The 19,674-nt window shown below is 42.4% G+C and overlaps 1 long non-coding RNA gene across 1 annotated transcript in view; it reads right to left on the bottom strand.

Moving 5' to 3' along the window:
• The window catches only part of LOC106999221 (uncharacterized), a 101,667-nt gene that overhangs the window by 46,372 nt on the left and 35,621 nt on the right, over window positions 1-19,674 (bottom strand). The window lies entirely within an intron of this gene.

Genomic DNA, 19,674 nt, shown 5'->3' with positions numbered 1-19,674 from the left:
CCTTTCAGGTGTGACCCAGATTATCCTGCCCACCCTGTAAGCAGCTGCCTGGGGGCCATGAAGAGCCCTGATTGTCACTGTGGGTAAGGAGATGAGATGAGCATATTTTAAAAGACACATTCAACTTTATACTAGACTTTCATGTTCATAAAATGGAAACAAAAAACCTATTGCTTTCATAATACAAACCTCAAAAAGCAAGCCTGACAACATCTTGTCGGTGGGGCTATCAGAAACAAACAGGGCTTCCCAACTAAGGACAACCCCCCCAGAGGGTCTTTCAGAATCAAAGATGGTGTTTTTCAAAAGGTTAAATAAGACGGAGACAGTGACGGAAGGAAATACCACCCTGCTTCACTCAGACTGGAATTTGATTCTGTTAAAAGTGTGCTTCCCCGCTCCCAATGCCCCTCGAGGGGCCACACACACCTTGAAAGGCCTGAGGAGTCCCTGCCATCCATCCAGAGCCAAATTCCTGGCAAAGAGCAGCCCAGAGAGATTTCACAGACATCCCCGAACCTCTCAAGAAGAGGCTGTGGCAGCAGAGGGATTTTCCCCAGGAGAGACAGCGCCTGTTTGTTTTCCAGGCAGGAAGGAGCCGGGAACATCTGCTCTGAGAAGCCACTTGAAAGATAATCAGGCAATGATGTTGGCAAAACAGCTGTGTGGCAGGCGGAGAAGGGGGCGGCCGGGAGCTGGGAGGGTAGGAGGGTGGGAGGAGGGAAGCTCAGCTCTGAGCTATGAGCAGCGCCCAACAACACTGCCATGGCCTGAAAAGCCCCTGGAGCCCTGGCCCACACCCAGGGAGGAAGCTTCTCTCCAGGTGAGAGCAGCTCCCACGGGGATCTCGTCCTCATGGAGAAATGCTGGGTCTAGTCTATTGCCTGCAGGCTGCAACTCAAGTCCCAAGATGGGACGGACAATGCTGAATTTTATCTGAGCTCTGTGATTCTGGAAAATAATGATGGTTAAAGAAATCCTTCCACACCTTTGTGTTCCAGGGAAAGGCTTACTGCAATGAAGCATCCTTTCTTTATGACTTGAATAGGACTCTCAGGTGCCCCCTTGCTTACCCATGACAAGACCAGACTTGGACCCATTAAATTCCCCTTCTTTGTCTCATAAATCGTTAACTGTTTTGCTCCCACTGATTAACTGGAACAAAAGGCACGTTAACAAAACCTGGGTTAAGTTTCTCTCCTTCACCTAGGCCCCTGAATTTTTACCTACCCTTAGCATGAGCCAGCAGGCCACCCATCCTAATGCCCTTCCAGAGACAGGCTAGCCTCAGGGTAAAACATTCTCCCATCTACTGTCCCAGGGTCACCCCCTTTCACCTCCCTTCCCCATGCCTGTTCTTTCTAGCCTGGTTTACTCCCTTTTTACACAAGAAAAGCTTCTTTCTATCTTACCTCTGTGATGCCTGCAGATCTCATAGTCAGAACACTTTTTCTATTTCAACAGTTCCTTCCTAAATCTCTCCCTAACAAAGTCTGTTTGTTTATTTATTGATCAGACATGAAGATTCTCTGAAGTCACCTCTTGTAGGACAGCTTGCTCCCAGAGCCTGAGATTCCACCACAAGAGCCACTCTTTGGGATTAAGAGCAGGGAGGAAATCTCAGCAGACTCAGGAATCTGCCTGCTCCTCACCTACGGTACAAAAGAGCAAAGGCTGAATGAACAAGCTGAACTGGGGAGGAGCTCTGCCGAGTGCAGTCGGACAATCTCCAGGACCAGGCAAGCCTGGGGTCCCTCATTTTCCTGCTTCAGCCTCAGAGCAGGGCAGTGGGGATTCCTGGTTGCAGGGTGTCCCTGTGAGCCCTCCAACAGCCAAAGATAAACCCCAGCAGGGAGCCAGGGGTCAAGATCCAAGACAGAAAAGCAGCCGACAGCACTGGAAAACTTCTCTTCAATCACAGCTTTGAAAACAGGTACTTTCAGAGTAAACCAAAACAACGAAAACATGAAAGCCTCCTTGGCAAATATCTCCGAGCCAAGGTTCCACTGTCTGTTGTAACCAGCATGATCTCAGAGGCAGGCCGTAGGGGTGGGAGGACACTGCTCTGCACAGCAGGCCTGGGTCCCAGGGCACTGCCGGCGCCGGTAGCAACACAGTTGGGTCTGAAATGATGACAAGAAATACACTCAGAGGATGGTGCCATGGAGACAGATTGGTCTTATTTGTCATTTCCAAGTCAGCTCACCACCATCATTCTCACACACAGCACTGATTACATTGATTAAATCTGTATGCTTCTAAGTTTGGCTCCCCCCAGAAGTAGACCCTGAGACAAGGATTTGAGGGAAAGTAGTTCGTTTGAGAGGTAACCGCGGGACGCGTCAGTCAGGGAGTGTGGACGTGAGAAAGGGAAGAGAAGGAAGCCAATTCAGTGCATGCTAAAGAGCAGATGAGGCCAGGCTCGGTGGCGCACGCCTGTAATCCCAGCACTTTGGGAGGCCAAGGCAGGTGGATCACTTGAAGTCAGGAGTTCAAGACCAGTCTGCCCAACATGGCAAAACCCCGTCTCTACTAAAAATACAAAACTTAGCCTCTGTCTCTAAATAAATAAATAAAAGAGCAGATGACTCCTGTGGGCAAAAGAGGTCCACTTGGGAAGTAGCCAGACATTTCCTGCTGGTCCGAATTGACCCCCATGCCCAGGTCCTCATCCAATCTCTCTTCATGGCTGTGTCCCACATTGTAGGAAAGGAAAAGGTCAATTAACGCTCTGGTTTTCAACCTGCATTCTCTGTGGAACCCCAGGACCTCTGAGAAGTACTTCAGAGGGCTACTGGGGGTAGAAGACTAGTGGTCAGGGCTTCAGTCCACACTACCACTTCAACTGGAACAACATTTTTCTACCTAAAATTTTGGGCTTCCACTTACAAGATTTGTTGAACTGCTCAGCAGATTAAAAGTAAAGGCCAGATCTACTTCTGCTTCCAGCAAGATGGAGTAGATGTTCTTTTCTCTATTCCTCCTCCTATGTACAACTAGAAGCCCTCGATATTATATTCAAAATAAATATAAGAAGACTCTTGCAAGGTGGATAGAAAGCAGGTAGGCTAGGGACCTTAAGACTCAAAGAACTGCATAATGATGAGTTCCTTGGATTTTCTTTGTGCATGACACATCCTAGACTTAGAGCTAAAGAAGCCAACACCCTAGAAACTCCAACTGGTGCAGATAAGAAAAGTTCCAAATAAAGCCTACTCTCTCTAGCCAAAGGACAAGTAAAGGGGCAGCCTAGTGAGACAGAAAACATTCAAGTGATAACTGCTTCACTCTAGAAAAACATCACGGCCCCACTGTCTCCCATGCCAGCGAAGGTCAAGTGGGGAGCCTGACTTCTATCCCACTTGGCAGTAAGGAGGCATTCCATCCCACTGAGGTGGTGTTAGGGGAGGCCTAGTGGAGAGTCAAGATTTTTACCATGGCTCAGCAGTAACAAGGTCACCCACACCTCATTATCAGTGGAGGCTGCTGGAGCTCCCATTCCTACCCAGCACAATGACGAATCCCTTTTCACATATCAATGAGGACTGTGTGGAGAACCTGGACTCCTACACCTTGAGGGACAAAGCAGTAGTCTCCCCGCTGTTCAATCCCCACCCAGCTAAAGCAATGTTAAAAAAAAAAAAAACCAGCTAAACCAGATGGTTCAAGATAAGACTCAGAGTCTCATAATGTAATGAAAAATATCCAGATGTAAATTTAAAAATCACCCATCATATCAAGAAGGGAGATCTCAAACTGAATGAAAAAACACAATAGATTTCAACACTGAAATGACAGAGATTGAAAGTTATCTCACAAAGAATTTTTTTTTTTTTTTTTTTTTTTTTTTTTTTTTTGAGACGGAGTCTCGCTGTGTCGCCCAGGCTGGAGTGCAGTGGCCGGATCTCAGCTCACTGCAAGCTCTGCCTCCCGAGTTTTTACGCCATTCTCCTGCCTCAGCCTCCCGAGTAGCCGGGACTACAGGCGCCCGCCACCTCGCCCGGCTAGTTTTTTGTATTTTTTAGTAGAGACGGGGTTTCACCGTGTTAGCCAGGATGGTCTTGAACTCCTGACCTCGTGATCCGCCCGTCTCGGCCTCCCAAAGTGCTGGGATTACAGGCTTGAGCCACCGCGCCCGGCCCTCACAAAGAATTTAAAGCAGTCATCATAAAAAATGCTTCAATAACAATTATGAACATGCTTGAAACGAATGACAAAATAGAAAGCCTCAGTCAAGAAATAAAAGATATAAACATGAAACCAATAGAAATGTTAGAATTAAAAAGTACAATAACCAAAATTAAGAACTCAGTGATTGGGCTCAACAGCAGAATGGAGGGAAGAGAGGAAGGAATCCGTGAACTGGAAGATAGAATAATAGAAATCATCCAATCAGAAAATCGAAGAGAAAATACACACACACACACACACACACACATATGCACACACACACACACACACATTTTCAGAGACCTGTGAGACTATAGCAAAATATATTTGAATTCCTGTCATCAGAATTCCAGAAGGAGAAGTGAGAGCAGGACTGACAAAGTACTAGAAGAAATAATGGCTGAAAATTTCCTAAATTTTAGAGAACCTCAAACAGGATAAAGCCAATGAAATCTATGACAAGACTTTTGGAAACTAAGGACAAGGAAAAAATCTTGAAAGCATTCAGAGAAAAATGACGCCTTACTTACAGAAGAAAAACTAAATGACAGTGGATTTCTCATCAGAAACCATAAAAGCCAGAAGAAACAGCACAATATTTTTCAAGTGCTGGGGGAAAAGAAGTGTCAATCCAGAATCCTACACTCAGCAAAACTGTCCTTCGAAAATGAAGGATATTCACAGAAATCAAGATGTTCACAGATAAAGAAAACTGAGAAAATTTGTTTACAACACACCTACCCTAAAATAATAACTAAAGAAATTTCTCTGAACAGAAAGGAAACTATTGAAGAAGAAAACTTGGAATATCAGGATGAAATAAAGAACACATTAAGCACAAATATGAGTGAAAACAATAGACTTTCCTTTTGTTATTTAGTTTTATAATTTATGTTTGATGGTTGAAGCAACAGGTATAACACTGTCCAATGTGGTTTTGAATGGATAAGAGATATAAAGGGATATGAAGTTTTCCACACTTCATCTGGATGGTAAGCTGATCATACCAGTAGACTGTAAAAAGTTATGAATATATAATATAATACCTAGAATAACCACTAAAATCCTATACAAATAGATATGCTTAAGAACACTGTAGAAAAATCAAAATAAAATCCTCAAAAATGTTCAAGTAACTCATAGGAAGGCAAAATAACAAACAGAAGCAGAAAACAAACAAGAAACAAAAAATAAAATATCAACTTAAACTCTGACATATCAGTAGTCAAATTAAATGTAAATAGTTTAAATATACCAATTAGAAGACAGAGACTGGCAGAATAGATTACAAAGTACGACCCAACTAAACACTGCTACAACACACTCACTTCAAATATAATGACTGATATAGTTCAGATCTGTGTCCCCACCCAAATTTCATGTTCGATTGTAATCCCCATTGTTGGAGGTGGGGCCTGGTGGGAAGTGATTGGATCATGGGGGTGGATTCTTCATGAATGGTTTAGCACCATCCCTTTGGTGCTGTTCTTATGACAGAGCTCGCACAAGATCTGGTTGTTTAAAAGTGTGTAGCACCTCCCTTGTCCCAGCTTGGTCTTGCTCTTGCCATGTAAGACGCCTGCTCCCACTTTGCCTTCCACCATGAGTAAAAGCTCCCTGAGGCCTCCCCAGAAGCAGATGATGCCATGCTTCCTGTAGAGCCTGTGGAACCGTGAGCCAATTAAACCTCTTTTCTTTATAAATTACCCAGTCTCAGGTATTTCTTTATAGCAGTGGGAGAACAAACTAATACAATGACAAAAGCAAGCTGACAGTTTTTTAACAAATGAAATATATATATATATACATATATATATTCAAAAGCAAGCGAGAGTGGCTATATCAATAATCAGATAAAGTAGACTTTGGAGTAAATAAAACCCACCAGAGACAGAGACAGATATTATGTAATGATACAATCATTGGCCGGGCGCAATGGCTCACGCCTGTAATCCCAATACTTTGGACAGCGGATCACCTGAGGTCAGAAGTTCGAGACCAGACTGGCCAACATGACAAAACCCTGTCTCTACTAAAAACACAAAAATTAGCCAGGCGTGGGTGGCACATGCCTGTAATCCTAGATACTTGGGAGGCTGAGGCAGGAGAATTGCTTGAACCCAAGAGGCAGAGGTTGCAGTGAGCCGAGATTGTACCACTGCACTCCAGCCTGGGCTACAGAGCAAGACTCCACCTCAAAAAATAAAAAGAATAGTGGACATGGCTAGCATTTAAAACATCTAAAAAATTAAGTTTGCACATAGAACTGTTGTGTCAAAGCATTAATTGCAGCCGGGCATGGTGGCTCAGGTCTTTAATCCCAGCACTTTGGGAGGCCAAGCACTTTGGGAGGCCAAGGTGGGTGGATCACGAGGTCAGGAGTTCAAGACCAGTCTGACCAACATGGTAAAACCCCATCTCTACTAAAAATACAAAAATTAGCCGAGCATGGTGGCAGGTGCCTGTAATCCCAGCTACTCAGGAGGCTGAGGCAGGAGAATCGCTTGAACCTGGGAGGCAGAGGTTGCAGTGAGCCGAGATTGTGTCATTGCACTCCAGCCTGAGCGACAGAGTGAAATTTCTTCTCAAAAAAAAAAAAAAAAAAAAGAGTCAATCTACCAAGACCTAACAATACTAAATGTGAATTCACCAAATAAAAAGATACAAAATATGTGAAACAGAAATTATCAATAAAATCTGAGACTTAACTATCCTTCTGTCAACAATTTACAGAATGGCCAGACAGAAAACCAGCAAGGATATAGAAGAAGTCATCACCATTAACAATGGATTCTCATCAACATTTCTAGAACACCTCACCCAATAACAGCAGAATACACATTGTTTTCAAGTGCCCACAGAATATAAATCAAGATAGACTGTATCCTAGGCCATAAAACAACTCTCAAATGTATCACAATAGAAGTCACACCGAGTATTTTCACCAACCAAAATGGAATCAAACTAGAAATCACTGACAGAAAGATAACAGAAAAATTTCCAAACACTTGGAAACTAAAAAACATGCTTTCAAATAATCCACAGATCAAAGAGAAGCTTTAAAAATACATAGGGCTGAATTAAAATGAAAATAGAACATATAAAAATCTGTGGGACACAGCTAAAATGATGAGGAGAAAATTTATAACACTAAGTACATACATTACAACAAAAGGAAAAGTCTGAAGTCAATAATCTAAGCTCCCACCTAAGAGTCTCAAAAAGGATGAGTAAAATAAAATCAAAGCAAGTAGAAGAAAGACAATAATAAAAATAAGAGCAAAACTGATGACATTGAAAACAGGAAAACAATCGTGAAATCCACAAAATAAACATTTGGTTCTTTGAAAAAATCAACACAAGTGGCTAATTTCTAGAAAAAAAGTTTACAAATAAAAAAAAAAGAGAGAAGACACAAATTATCAATATCAGAAAAAAAGCAGGTGATACAATGGCAGACCCTGCAGACACCCAGAAACCTAATAAGAGAATACTACAACAAATCTACACACATAAATTTGACAACTTAGATGAAATGAACTAAATCCTTAAAAATCACAAACTGCCACAATTCACCTAAAGCAAAATAGATCATTAAAATAGTCCTACAACTATAACTACAACCTATAATTATTCAAGGAAAGTGAATGACTTTTCTTTAATTCACAGAAACAACTCTCCAGGCCCAAATGGTTTCACAGGTGAATTCTACCAGATATTTAAAGAAGAATTGACACCAATTCTACATAATCTATTCCAGAAAATAGAAGAGAAAGGAACACTCCCAATTCTTTTATGAAGCTAGTATTACCCTCATACCAAACCCAGACAAAGATGCAGTTCATTATCTCTCATGAATCTAGATGCAAAAATCCTTAACAAAATATTAGCAAATAGAATTCAGCAATATATGAAATAAATAATATACCATGACCAAATGGGGTTTATTCCAGAGATGCCCACTGGTTCAATATTTGAAACTTAATGTAATCAACCATATTAACAGGGGAAATAAGAAAAATCACACGATCATATCAATTGATGCAAAAAAAAAAAAGCATTTGTTCACATTCAGCAACAATTCACAATAAATATTCTCAGAAAGAGAATAGGAATAGAGGACTAGCTTCTCAACTTGATAAAAAGCATCTACCAGATACCTTCAGGTAACATTATACTTAACAGTGAACAACTGAAAGCTTTCCTTCTAAGACTAAAAACAGGCAAGGATGTCCATTCTCACCACTCTTATTCAACACAGTGCTGGAAGTGTTAGCAAGGTTATAAGACAAGAAAGGGAACTAAAAGGCATACAAATCAGAAAATAAAAACTGTCTCTATGTGCAGATAGAGCATGACTGTCTACAAAGAAAATTTCAAGGCTGCTACAAAAATACAAACTACAAGCAAACAACCTCCTAGAACTAACCAGTGATGTTCTATCACAAGGTAAAAGACAAATATGTAAAAGTCAGTTGTATTTCTATATACTAGCAATGAACACATGGAAGCCAACATAAAAAATACAATATCATTTATAATTGTCTAAAAAAGAAATACTTTGGACATAAATCCAATATATACATATAGGAGTTGTATGCTGAAGACTGTACAATAGCTAATGAAAGAAATCAAAGGCCTAAATAGACGGAGAGACATACTGGGTTTTTGGACAGGAAAACTCAACATAGTAAAAATGTCATTTTTTCCAAAATGATATACAGTTTAGCACAATTGTTATCAAAATCCCAGCAAGATTTTTTGTATAAATGAACAAGAGTATTCTAAAATGTACATGGAAAGGCAAAGAACTAAAATAGCTAAAAACAATTTCAAAAAGGAAGTATAAAGTGCAAGAAATCAGTGTACCAGATTTCAAGATTCATATAGCCACTCTAATAAGGACTGTGTAGTAATGGCAGAGTAATCGACACATAAATCAATAGAAGAGAAGAGAGAAACCAGGAATAGACCCACACGAATAAGCCCGATCAATTTTTGTATGAGAACAATTCAATGGAGTATGGATAGTTTTTTCAACAAATGGTGCTGGAGCAGTTGTACAGCATTCAGAGCCAAAAAAAACCAAAAACCTTGACCTAAGTCTTATGCTTGACAATTATGTAAAAATGAATTCAAAATGGAAAATGCAAAACTCTAAAGCTTTTAGAAAAAAATAAAATAAAATGTTTGGAATCTAAGACTAGGCAAACAGTTAGACTCAACACCCAAAGCGTAATCCATAAAAAGAAAATTGATAAATTGAACTTCATCAAAATTAAATTTGTTTTCTTTTCCAAGGAAAAAAAAATCTTCCCTGTTAGAAGAATGAAAAGATAAGTTACCAAATGGGAGAAAATATTTGCTAACCACATATTCAACAAAGGATTAGTCTCTAAAACATATAAAGAACTCTCACAAGTCAGCAATAGAAGACAAATAATGCAATTTAAAAATGAACAAAATGAATGAAGAGGCATTTCGCCAAAGAGCATATATAGATCACAAGTAAGCACATGAAAAGATGTTCAACACCATTAGCCATCAGGGTAATGAAAATTAAAATCATAATGAAATATCACTACACACCTATCAGAATGGCTAAAATAAAGAGTAGTGACAACAACAAATGCTGGTGAGGCTGCAGAGGAACCGGACAACTCATACGTTGCTGGTGGGAGTGTAAAATGGTAGAGCCACTATGGAAAACAATTTGACAGTTTCTTTAAAAACGAAATATACATCTACCACATGCTCCAGCAATTACACTCCTGGGCATTTATCCCAAAGAAATGAAGACACATTCACGCAAAAGTCTGTGCACAAATGTTTACAGTAGCTCTATTTGTATTCACCAAAACTAGAAACAGCCCAGAGGTCCATCAGTGGTGAACAGTTAAACAAACAATTATACATCCACACCATGAAATACTATGTACCAATAAAAAGGAATGAAGTATTGATACACGCAACAACTTGAATGAATCCCCAGAGAATTATGCTGAGTGAAAGAAGGCAATCACAGAGGTTCTATACTGTGTGATTCCATTTATATAGCATTCTTGAAATAGCAAAATACTTCAAGTGGAGAACAGATTCATGGTTTCTAGGGGTCAGGGATGGGGTGGAGGGTGAGGGAAACATAGAGGTGTTTACAACAGGGCAAGATAAGTGATCTTCATGGTGATGGACACATTTTGTATCTTGACTGTATTTTTTTTTTTTTTTTTTTTTTGACATGGAGTCTCACTGTGTCACCCAGGCTGGAGTGTGGTGGAGTGATCTTGGTTCACTGCAACCTCCACCTCCTGGGTTCAAGCAATTCTCCTGCCTCAGCCTCCCTAGTAGCTGGGACCACAGGTGTGCACCACCATGCTCAGCTAAGTTTTGTATTTTTTAGTGGAGATGGGGGTTTCACCATGTTGGCCGGGCTGGCCTCAAACTCCTGACCCAAGTGATCTGCCCATCTTGGCCTCCCAAAGTGCTGGGATTACAGGCATGACCTACCACCACTCCTGGCCTGTATTTTGACTGTATTGATAGCAATATCATAGTTGTTATACTGTAGTTCTGCAAGATGATACCATTGGAGAAAAAATAGGTGAAGGGTACATGGGATCTCTCTGTATTATTTCCTACAATTGCATGTGAATCTACAATTATCTGGAACTAAGAGGCTTAAGGGTATTTTTTTGTTTTTTGGTTTTTTTTCTTTTTAAGTCCAGGTCATAGATCTCATCAATCCTTTCAATTCACGTATGAGGAAACTCAGGCCTGGAGCGATAAAGAGGAGTTTGCTCAGGAGCCTGGCCAGGGCCACTGTGCCTCACCATAAGGCCTCATCTTGGTCCCTCTTTCCTTTCAGGACTCACACTACTGCTAGTTTACATTTGTTTATTCGGAAGGGCTTTATTCTAGCCCTACTGTGAGGGTTACAGAGAAACAGAATACATGACCCCTGCCCTCAGAGAGCTTAGAGTCTCCTTGGGGAGATGCAACACGCTGTGGCCAAGTCAGTGAGAGACATAATCAGCATGACAAGAGGAGACAGGGCTCCGCAGAGGAGAAACTTAAGTGAAGCCTTGAAATGGCGTAGAATGTAGACAGGAAGCAACGGGGAGACAGAGCACCCTAGTAAAGCCTAAGCACTAGTGAGAGGCAGCAGGGGAAGCTGGCTGCAGTAAATGGAGTGTCAGTATAGGGGGAGCAATGAGAGATAGGACGGGAATGGAAGGTACAGGCCAGGTTGTCAGGGGCCCTGAATGCCAAGGCAAGGAGTTCAGCCTTGACCTTGCAAGGGCCTGAGAGCCCTTTTAGCACCACCACCAGCAGCAGCAGCCACCCCAGAGTATGTGCCAGTCTCCACATAGAAACGGTTCACACCTCCATTCACAGTTTCATTCTTGAGCCAATTGCCCAGTCCCCACTTTTCTTTTGAAACTGTCTCTTTTGAACCTTCTTGACTACGCGGTTTGCTACCTATTTTCTTGTCAGATCTTCACCTTGATTCCCAGTTGTAGTACTCATGGGCCAGGGGGAAAGTGATTCACATGTAATCAGAAATAAAATCACTAGTGTACAATCCATCCTCGGCTTCTAAGAGGAAATGGTTCTTGTTTGCTGAGTCAGCTTCCAGACTCTGCTTTTAGAGGGTCTAGATAATGGGTGAGGCAAAGAGAAGTTGGTAAGAAGCCCAAAGAGGCTAAGTTGCTCTACAAATCTGATAGATCTAAATGTGGAGACAATAATGAGACAAGACGCCCCTGCGAACCAGGGCCCTAGAGACTGGCAACACCTTTCATTGTAATGGGGAAACCAGAAGGGAGACCCGGGGTAGAATGAATAACCACAGTTAGGGGTCTCTGAGTTTGTGGTGCTGTTGGGCGGTCTGAGCAAAGATGTTCAGAGCTCAGGTGGACATGATGGGTGAGGGGGTGAAGAGGCAGTTTTGAGACTCTTCCCACCCAGGTGACCTCTGCAACAATGGAGGCAGAATGAGAAAGGTCGTGGCTGACCACAAAAACCTCTTTGCTCTCTGTGGAGGGAGAAAGAATTTTCATATCCTGGCCCCATTCCCTTCAGGCAACCCCACCTCCTCCCACAGCTCTTCTAGCCCCCAGGAGAGTCAGGCCTCCACTAAGGCTAAATAAAAGGATCCAAATCTCCAACAACAACTGCGCTTCACTCAAGAGCTGGGTACTTTCCTACTCTCCTGCTGCTCTCTGTTTACATAGCACCTTAGCCTTGATTCTTCTGGTTCCTTTCCTCCTTCTCCCTTGAACCTTTTCTTCCTCCTGTTTTTCACTCTTTCTTCTCTGCCATCTTTGTCTTCCCCCCACACCTCTTTTCTCTTCCCATTCGTTTTCTCACCAATCTTTCTTTCTCCCTTCTCTTTCTTTCCCCATCTTTTCCTTTTCTCTTTTCCTCCTTGTCTTTCTGTCTCTTTATTCTCATCTTCTCTTCATCTTTCTGTCTCTGCTCCTGCCTCCTTCTCTTATGCTCTCTCCCAAGGCACACACAAACTCACATGAATTTTTAAGAGGCCGAAAACTCAGGGAGACTCACAGAAAGGGCTCCAGCTGACTAGCATCAGCAGGCCTCCTTGGTCACCATCAGTGGGTGATGTATTACGGAAATACATTAAGGGGCTGTCCCATTGACAGCAAGCTACCGTAGTATGTCAAGGTACCAGCCCTGAGATGATGAACATCCCCATAGATCAGGACACCATCACTCTGATTACATTCCAGCGCTGCATGTCACAGTGCTGCGGGGGCGTGATGGACGGTGGGGATCCATCACCACGCCGATGGCCCATTCCCAGCACAGCACTCATATTGAGGCTATGATTTAGGGGCAGAGCCCGTACTCCTTCCAAGATGCAAGCACAGCAAAAGTGGACTCTTTCCTTTCTACGAAAGGCAGAAATTTAAGGAGAGAAACACTTGTAGAGTATAACTTCAAGGTCAATGGCTTGGAAATCAGAAAGACCTAGGATCAAATCCCAACTCCTCTACTAAAAAGCTGTGTGACCTTGGGGCAAATTTTCCTCCCCTCGTGAGGCCATTGTTTTATATGTAGATGAGGATAATACTACCCTCCTAGGATTAAAGTGAGCTCCAAATAATATAATGCATGTAAAACATGTAGCACAGGATGAGGCTCAGGCTCCCAGGACCATGACTCTTGATTTGTTCAGCATGCACACAGTGAGAGATGCAAACTCCAGCCTCCACCAGGCTGTCCAAGGAAGACAAAGATGATGCAGGAGGTCTCTCTCCTCCTGCATCACCTTTACCTTCACCTCTCTCCTTCCCTCCTTAATGGCTCCAAGGCCAGTGGAGGAGGTCCTGACGACACTATCTCAAGTCAGTCACACAGCCTGTCTTGCAGGCAGCCTGTCCATCAGTCCATCTTTCCATTCATTCTTCATTCAGTCAATGAGTGCTGAGCATTCACCAGAAGCCAGACCCGGCTCTAGGCACTGGCGACACAGAAGTGGACAAAACAGATGAAGACCCCTGCTGTCACATGTGAGCATCATTACTGCATCCTTCCACTGGTCAATCCATCTGTCCATGGGCAGTAGCCCAGCCTGAGAACCCTGCGATCCCATCCCTGACCCAGACAAACTATGAGATGGCTGTGACTTTTAACTGTGAGGTTAAAAGAGAATCACATCCTGTTAGCTCTTGAAGGGAGCATAGCCATTTTCTCATCTGATCCCAAGGAACTGGAGCCTATGGGCAGATGGTGAGTTGCCTAAAGTCACGCAAGAAGCATGAGGTAGAGTCAAGGCTGGAACTCAACATGGTCCCAGAACTTTAAAGCTTAACTTTAGATCCTAATGAACACCCAGTACAACACTTTCTTTTAGAGGTCAAGGAGTCACACAGTTCCTGCCCTTAGGAAAATCCAACTTCCTTGAATAGGGAAGACACAGATGCATGAAAGATTAGACCTACATCCTGTTCGTGTAAGTGGTCTCATTTCATTCTCACATAGCCTCGAGAGTCAATCATTATGATCCCATTTCACAGGAGAGGGGACTGAGGGTATGAAGGTAAATAACAGATCATATTAACTCTGGCTCTCCTCACTACCTACAGAAGAGCAGAAAATTGAGATTCAGCACACATACATATGCACACACACACACACACACACACACAGAGATTTGATTATGTTTTTTTAAAGTTTAACAATCCTTTGCAAGCACATTCCCATGGTATTAAATATTATTTGAGTATATGCTTTAAAAATGTTTTCTACAACATAAATATACTCTATTTTATCAATCCTCATTTGTTACATATTTAATTATTATTTCCAATATTTAGGTCTGATAAATAATGCTGTCATGAACATCCTGATCTCATTGCCCCTGTTTTCTTACTATGGGTTCCTAGAAGTAGGACAATGGAGTCCAAAAATATGAAAACTGTTTAAATTCTTCCAGACAGGTTGTGCCAATTTATGTTTCAATATCATCACCCAGTTGCTAACACGTATCATCATCATCATTATCACCAATCTTAACAATTGGACAAGTGAAAATGGGATTTTATTATTGTTCTATTTTCATTTCTTTGGCTAATGGTAAAATTAAACATTTTCTCATATGTTAGCCATCTGTATGTCTTATTTTGTGAATGTTCTCTGCCAGTTTTTTTTTGCTGGGATGTTAGTCTTTTTTTTCTTTAGACTTTGTTAGAACTCTTTGTATCTTAAGGCTATTAGCCTTTCACCATGCCTGTTGCAAACATTTTTCCCAATTTGTCATTTACCTTTTTATTTTTGTAGTTTCTTTTTAAAAAATATACATTTAGAGCTCTGTGTAGGTAATTCTACTGACAATTTCCTTTGTGATTTCTCCAATTGCTCTTAAGTTAGATAGGTATTACCCACTTTAAGATCATTTAAATAGCCGGGCGCGGTGGCTCAAGCCTGTAATCCCAGCACTTTGGGAGGCCGAGACGGGCGGATCACTAGGTCAGGAGATCGAGACCATCCTGGCTAACACGGTGAAACCCCGTCTCTACTAAAAAAATACAAAAAACTAGCCGGGCGAGGTGGCAGGCGCCTGTAGTCCCAGCTACTCAGGAGGCTGAGACAGGAGAATGGCCCGAACCCGGGAGGCGGAGCTTGCAGTGAGCTGAGATCTGGCCACTGCACTCCAGCCTGGGCGACAGAGCGAGACTCCGTCTCAAAAAAAAAAAAAAAGATCATTTAAATATTCACTTAAATTTTCATATTTTGCTATGTGGTTTTTTAATACTTAATGCTATAATTTGCTTGGAATTTGCTTGAGAAAAAGGTTAAGATCTAAAAAGATTGGCTTCCAAGTAGTCAATTTTCTCAACAGCATTTGTTAATCCAACACTTTCCCATGGATTTGCAATGCTTCTTTTTATTTCATTTTGCTCTCGTATCTATAGTAAGAGGTCAATTATGTGCCACTGATGCTGACTTGTTCTTGAGCCGGTACCTTGCTGGACAGTTGCTGTAGCTTTAAAATATATTCTAATCTATGTTAAAGGAAATCCTGTCTTTTGTGTTCTTTCAAAAATGTCTGAGCTATTTTTAACTTGTCATTCTTCCAGATTAATTGTAAAGTTGTTCTGATGAATTATGAAAAGTTTCCATTGAGGTTTTGCTAGACTTACGTATTAATTCAGGAAAAACTACCATCTTTTGTTGTTCCTTTTCCCCAACCAAGAACCTGTCATATTTCTCCACTTATACAGGTCTTCTCTTACACAAAACTCATAAAGTTTTGTCACTTTCTTTATGAAAGCTTTACACATTTCTCACTGAGAATTGTTCAGGGGTAGATTATGTTTTTGTTTGCTTTTCTCTTCACACTAGTTATTGTGGGTCCATAAGAAAGTGATTGATTTTTGTGTATTTATCTTGTGTATCAGAGAGGAGAATATATTCACTAGCAATGTTCCAAGTGATAATTCACAAGAAAATTGGTCAAAGAGAGGTTGGGTGCAATGGCTCACACATGTAATTCCAGCACTTTGGGAAGCTGAGGCTGGTGGATCACCTGAGGTCAGGAGTTTGAGACCAGCCTGGCCAATATGCTGAAACCCCATATCTACAAAAAAACAAAAATTAGCCAGATGTGGTGGAGGGCACCTGTAATCCCAGCTACTTGGGAGGCTGAGGCAGCAGAATCGCTTGAACCTGGGAGGTGGAGGTTGCAGTGAGCCAAAATCGTTTCACTGCACTCCAGCCTGGGTGACAAGAGTGAAAATCTGTCTCCAAAACAAAACAAAAAACAAAAATTGGTCAAAGAGAGACAGAAAGCGAAAGAAAAGCTATAGTCCCCAAGGGTTCAGTCCTTTCCTCAGTGTGGGTGGGGAGACAACCAAAAGGTCACAAGGATGTCTGATGGGATTCAGGGCAGTGGGGTCCACCAGTGAAGGAGAAAATATGGGTGGGAGGGGAGATGGCGGCAATGGAAGAACCACCTGAACAGAGAAGTGACCGCATATTAGCCTCTGCCCTGAGTGTGTAGTTTTGGAGAGAGAAAAGAACATCTAGAGAGAATTTCTGGAAATCTTTCTATGTCGTGGGATATGTAAAACCTCCGGACATGACAAGCCTTTTTAAGAAAGCCTGCCCTAAAAGTTCACATGAACCTTCCAGGTTTCTGGAGTCCAACTTAGGTTTCCTTTTAGTACCACTCTGTGCTGAGACTAAACCATATGGGACCCTGAGATTTTTAGGGTTACCATTTATTTGGTCACGATACCAAGCTAAGGGTTTTTCTACTGATTCATCTTGTTTTCTGCATATGTGATTATATAACCTAAAACCAATAATAGTTCTCTCTTATTTTCAGTAGTTAAGGTCCTTTTTTCCCCTTACTTGATGAAATTTTGCATTGACTAGAATTTTCAGGAAAATGTTTAAAAAGAGATTGTTGGTAGAAGATATCTTTGTCTTATTCCTATTTTAAAATAGGTTTTCTTTATCAGGTTAGACAAATACCTTCTATCTCAAGTTTTTTGAGAGAGGGGTGTGTGTGTGTGTGTGACGTTGTTTTCTTAAGAATGGTCATGTCAGTGGGAAGACAGAGAGAGGCATTACTATGACAACTGCTGCCATCACCACCTATGACACTGCTTGTTAGGGAGAGAGCCTGTGAGAGGTTCTGATCCATGTGGAGATGGTGCACATGGCAATGCACAGCCACCGGAGGCCGAGGAGAAAGGAGACCCCAGGCAGCCGCTCCTTTTCCTCTCTGCAGATGCGGAAACAGCCATCTGGAAAGGCAGTTTATTGTGTAATTAACCCTGTAAATTTGGTCCTCCAGGGCATTCGGGTTCTGAGGAATCCAGGTATTTATCCCAAGTATTTTTGGCAAAAAAAATTAGCCAAAGCTCTAGAGAGAATTGAGACACTGACATTGGCCTTTCTTATTCTTTATATTCCTCTGTTTTCTCTTCTTCTAGTCCCCTTTTTTCTCTTCCCTCTCTTCCTTTTCCTCTTTCCTCTTTCTTTTTCTTCCCCTCTTCTCTCCCCTCCAGCCTCCCTTTAACTCCATCTCTTCTCTAACCATTTGCTTTTCTTTCTTCTTTTTTAACTTTTATCTTTCTTTACCATTCCTTACCATTCTCTACCACCTTTGTCCTCCTTTCTCTCCCCTCTCTCCTTCTCTTCTACCTTTTCCTTCCTTCTCTTTTTCCACTCACAGTTCATTGTTGCTCCCTCTCACTTCCCTATAAGAAAAATCAATTAAAAAGGAGGGAAAGAAAAAAATTTTTTGCTTGTGCTTCACCCACACAACGAGCAAAGTCCATGTTTCTTGTTAAAGTTAGAGGGAAATTTGCTGAGAGTGGCTGCCCCCTCACACATCAGATGCAACTGACACAAAGACAGATAGTCATAGGCAAAAGGACCAGAGGCAGGTGCTTCCACAGCCTCCTGCACATAAACCTTGCCCTCCCAAGCCCACAACCCTCCTCTTTGCCCTGCTCCCATGCTTACCTCCCCCCAACACACACACACGTACACACACATGCATGCACACACAGGCATGCACACACAGGCATGCACACACATGCACATGCATATATGCACACACATGCATATATGCACACACATGCATGCACACACATGCACACACACGTGCATGCATGCACACACAGACCTGGCCTGGCTGCCTATCCAGAGCTGCTGAACATGCACGGGCCTTCACTCCTGCCCCTCCTGCCATACTAGGCCTCTGCTCCTCTCCTCTTTATGTTCACAAATCCCCCACAACCTCCCAAGCTGAGTTCAACTCACACCTCTTCTAGGAACCCTTCCTTGGCCACCTCATCTATCAGTACCCTCCTTTCTCTAAGCTCCTAAAGAGCAATGGGATTCCAGCACTGCGGGGCACCTAAAACTCACCTAGCCCAGCATTTTCCCAACCAGAACATATCTGGGACTTTGGAAAGCCATATAATAAGCAGTATCTATTAACATTTAATAGTAAGAACAAATAAAACTGGATCCTCTGTGACTGAGAAACCATGTAGGACACCCCTTTCCATTGCCCCTCAACGAGAGTGTGACAAGTTTCTCAAAGTCAGGAATCTTGACTCAGCATTCTTTGTGTTCCTTGATGCCCACCATCAGCTGAGCACATAGTAAGCATTCAACAAGGGCTTGAATGAATGAATAAATGAGAGTGTATAAACAAGTGATTCAGAGAGTGAGTGAATATGTGAATGACCGCAGGAACAAATCCTTAAGCTGTCGTTTTAATAATTGAGACTGGGTAAGAAATGCCAAGGAAACATTTTTAGTAATGCTTCCCTTCTTAATGATGGAGAAATAAAAAATGAAGCCAAGGACACAGGCTGAGTTGGGTGGTGCCACAGTGGAAAGCAAAGAGCGCTGGCCTTACAGCCCAAAGACCTGGTTCCATCCCACATGTGCATCTCACATGGCATCACAGTGTCCCCTGCTGTGCCTCCCTCTCAGATTTGTGTGAGGCCAAATGAGATCATGGTTAAGGGAGCATTGGGCATACTCTGAACACATAGCACATACACATTGTTGTATTTAATCTTTGAATGAGGTCAAAGGAAGTCAATAGCGGGCCAGGCTTGCATCTGTACGTATGTAGGGACCAGGGCCATCTTGGCTGGCAAAGCAGCCCTCTCTTAACACTGGGGCCACCGCGCAAGCCTTGGCTGCTTCGAATCTCAGACGCTCAAGAAAAAGAGACACGTAAGAGCCCCAGAGTGCATAAGCTGATGAGGAAGCGGACCCTCAGACGGGATGCAGGCGGGACAGGCTGTTTACCCTCAGGGTACCACCCACAGTGGAAATGCCCGGTGCCCACCTGGGCCCAGCCCTCTGCTCTCTCCTACACCCTCTTTGGACGCGTGGAACTTTCAGCACCTGCATTTTGCTGAAGCATACACTTACACACTCTTCTGAAAGAGCAATGGGCAGAGGAAATGGAAAATCTGGGGCCTGATTCACACTTACCAATAC

Source organism: Macaca mulatta, chromosome 7, assembly GCF_049350105.2.
Source record: "Macaca mulatta isolate MMU2019108-1 chromosome 7, T2T-MMU8v2.0, whole genome shotgun sequence".
NCBI classification, from domain to species: Eukaryota; Metazoa; Chordata; class Mammalia; order Primates; family Cercopithecidae; genus Macaca; species Macaca mulatta.
This window is presented reverse-complemented; position numbering and strand designations above follow the sequence as displayed.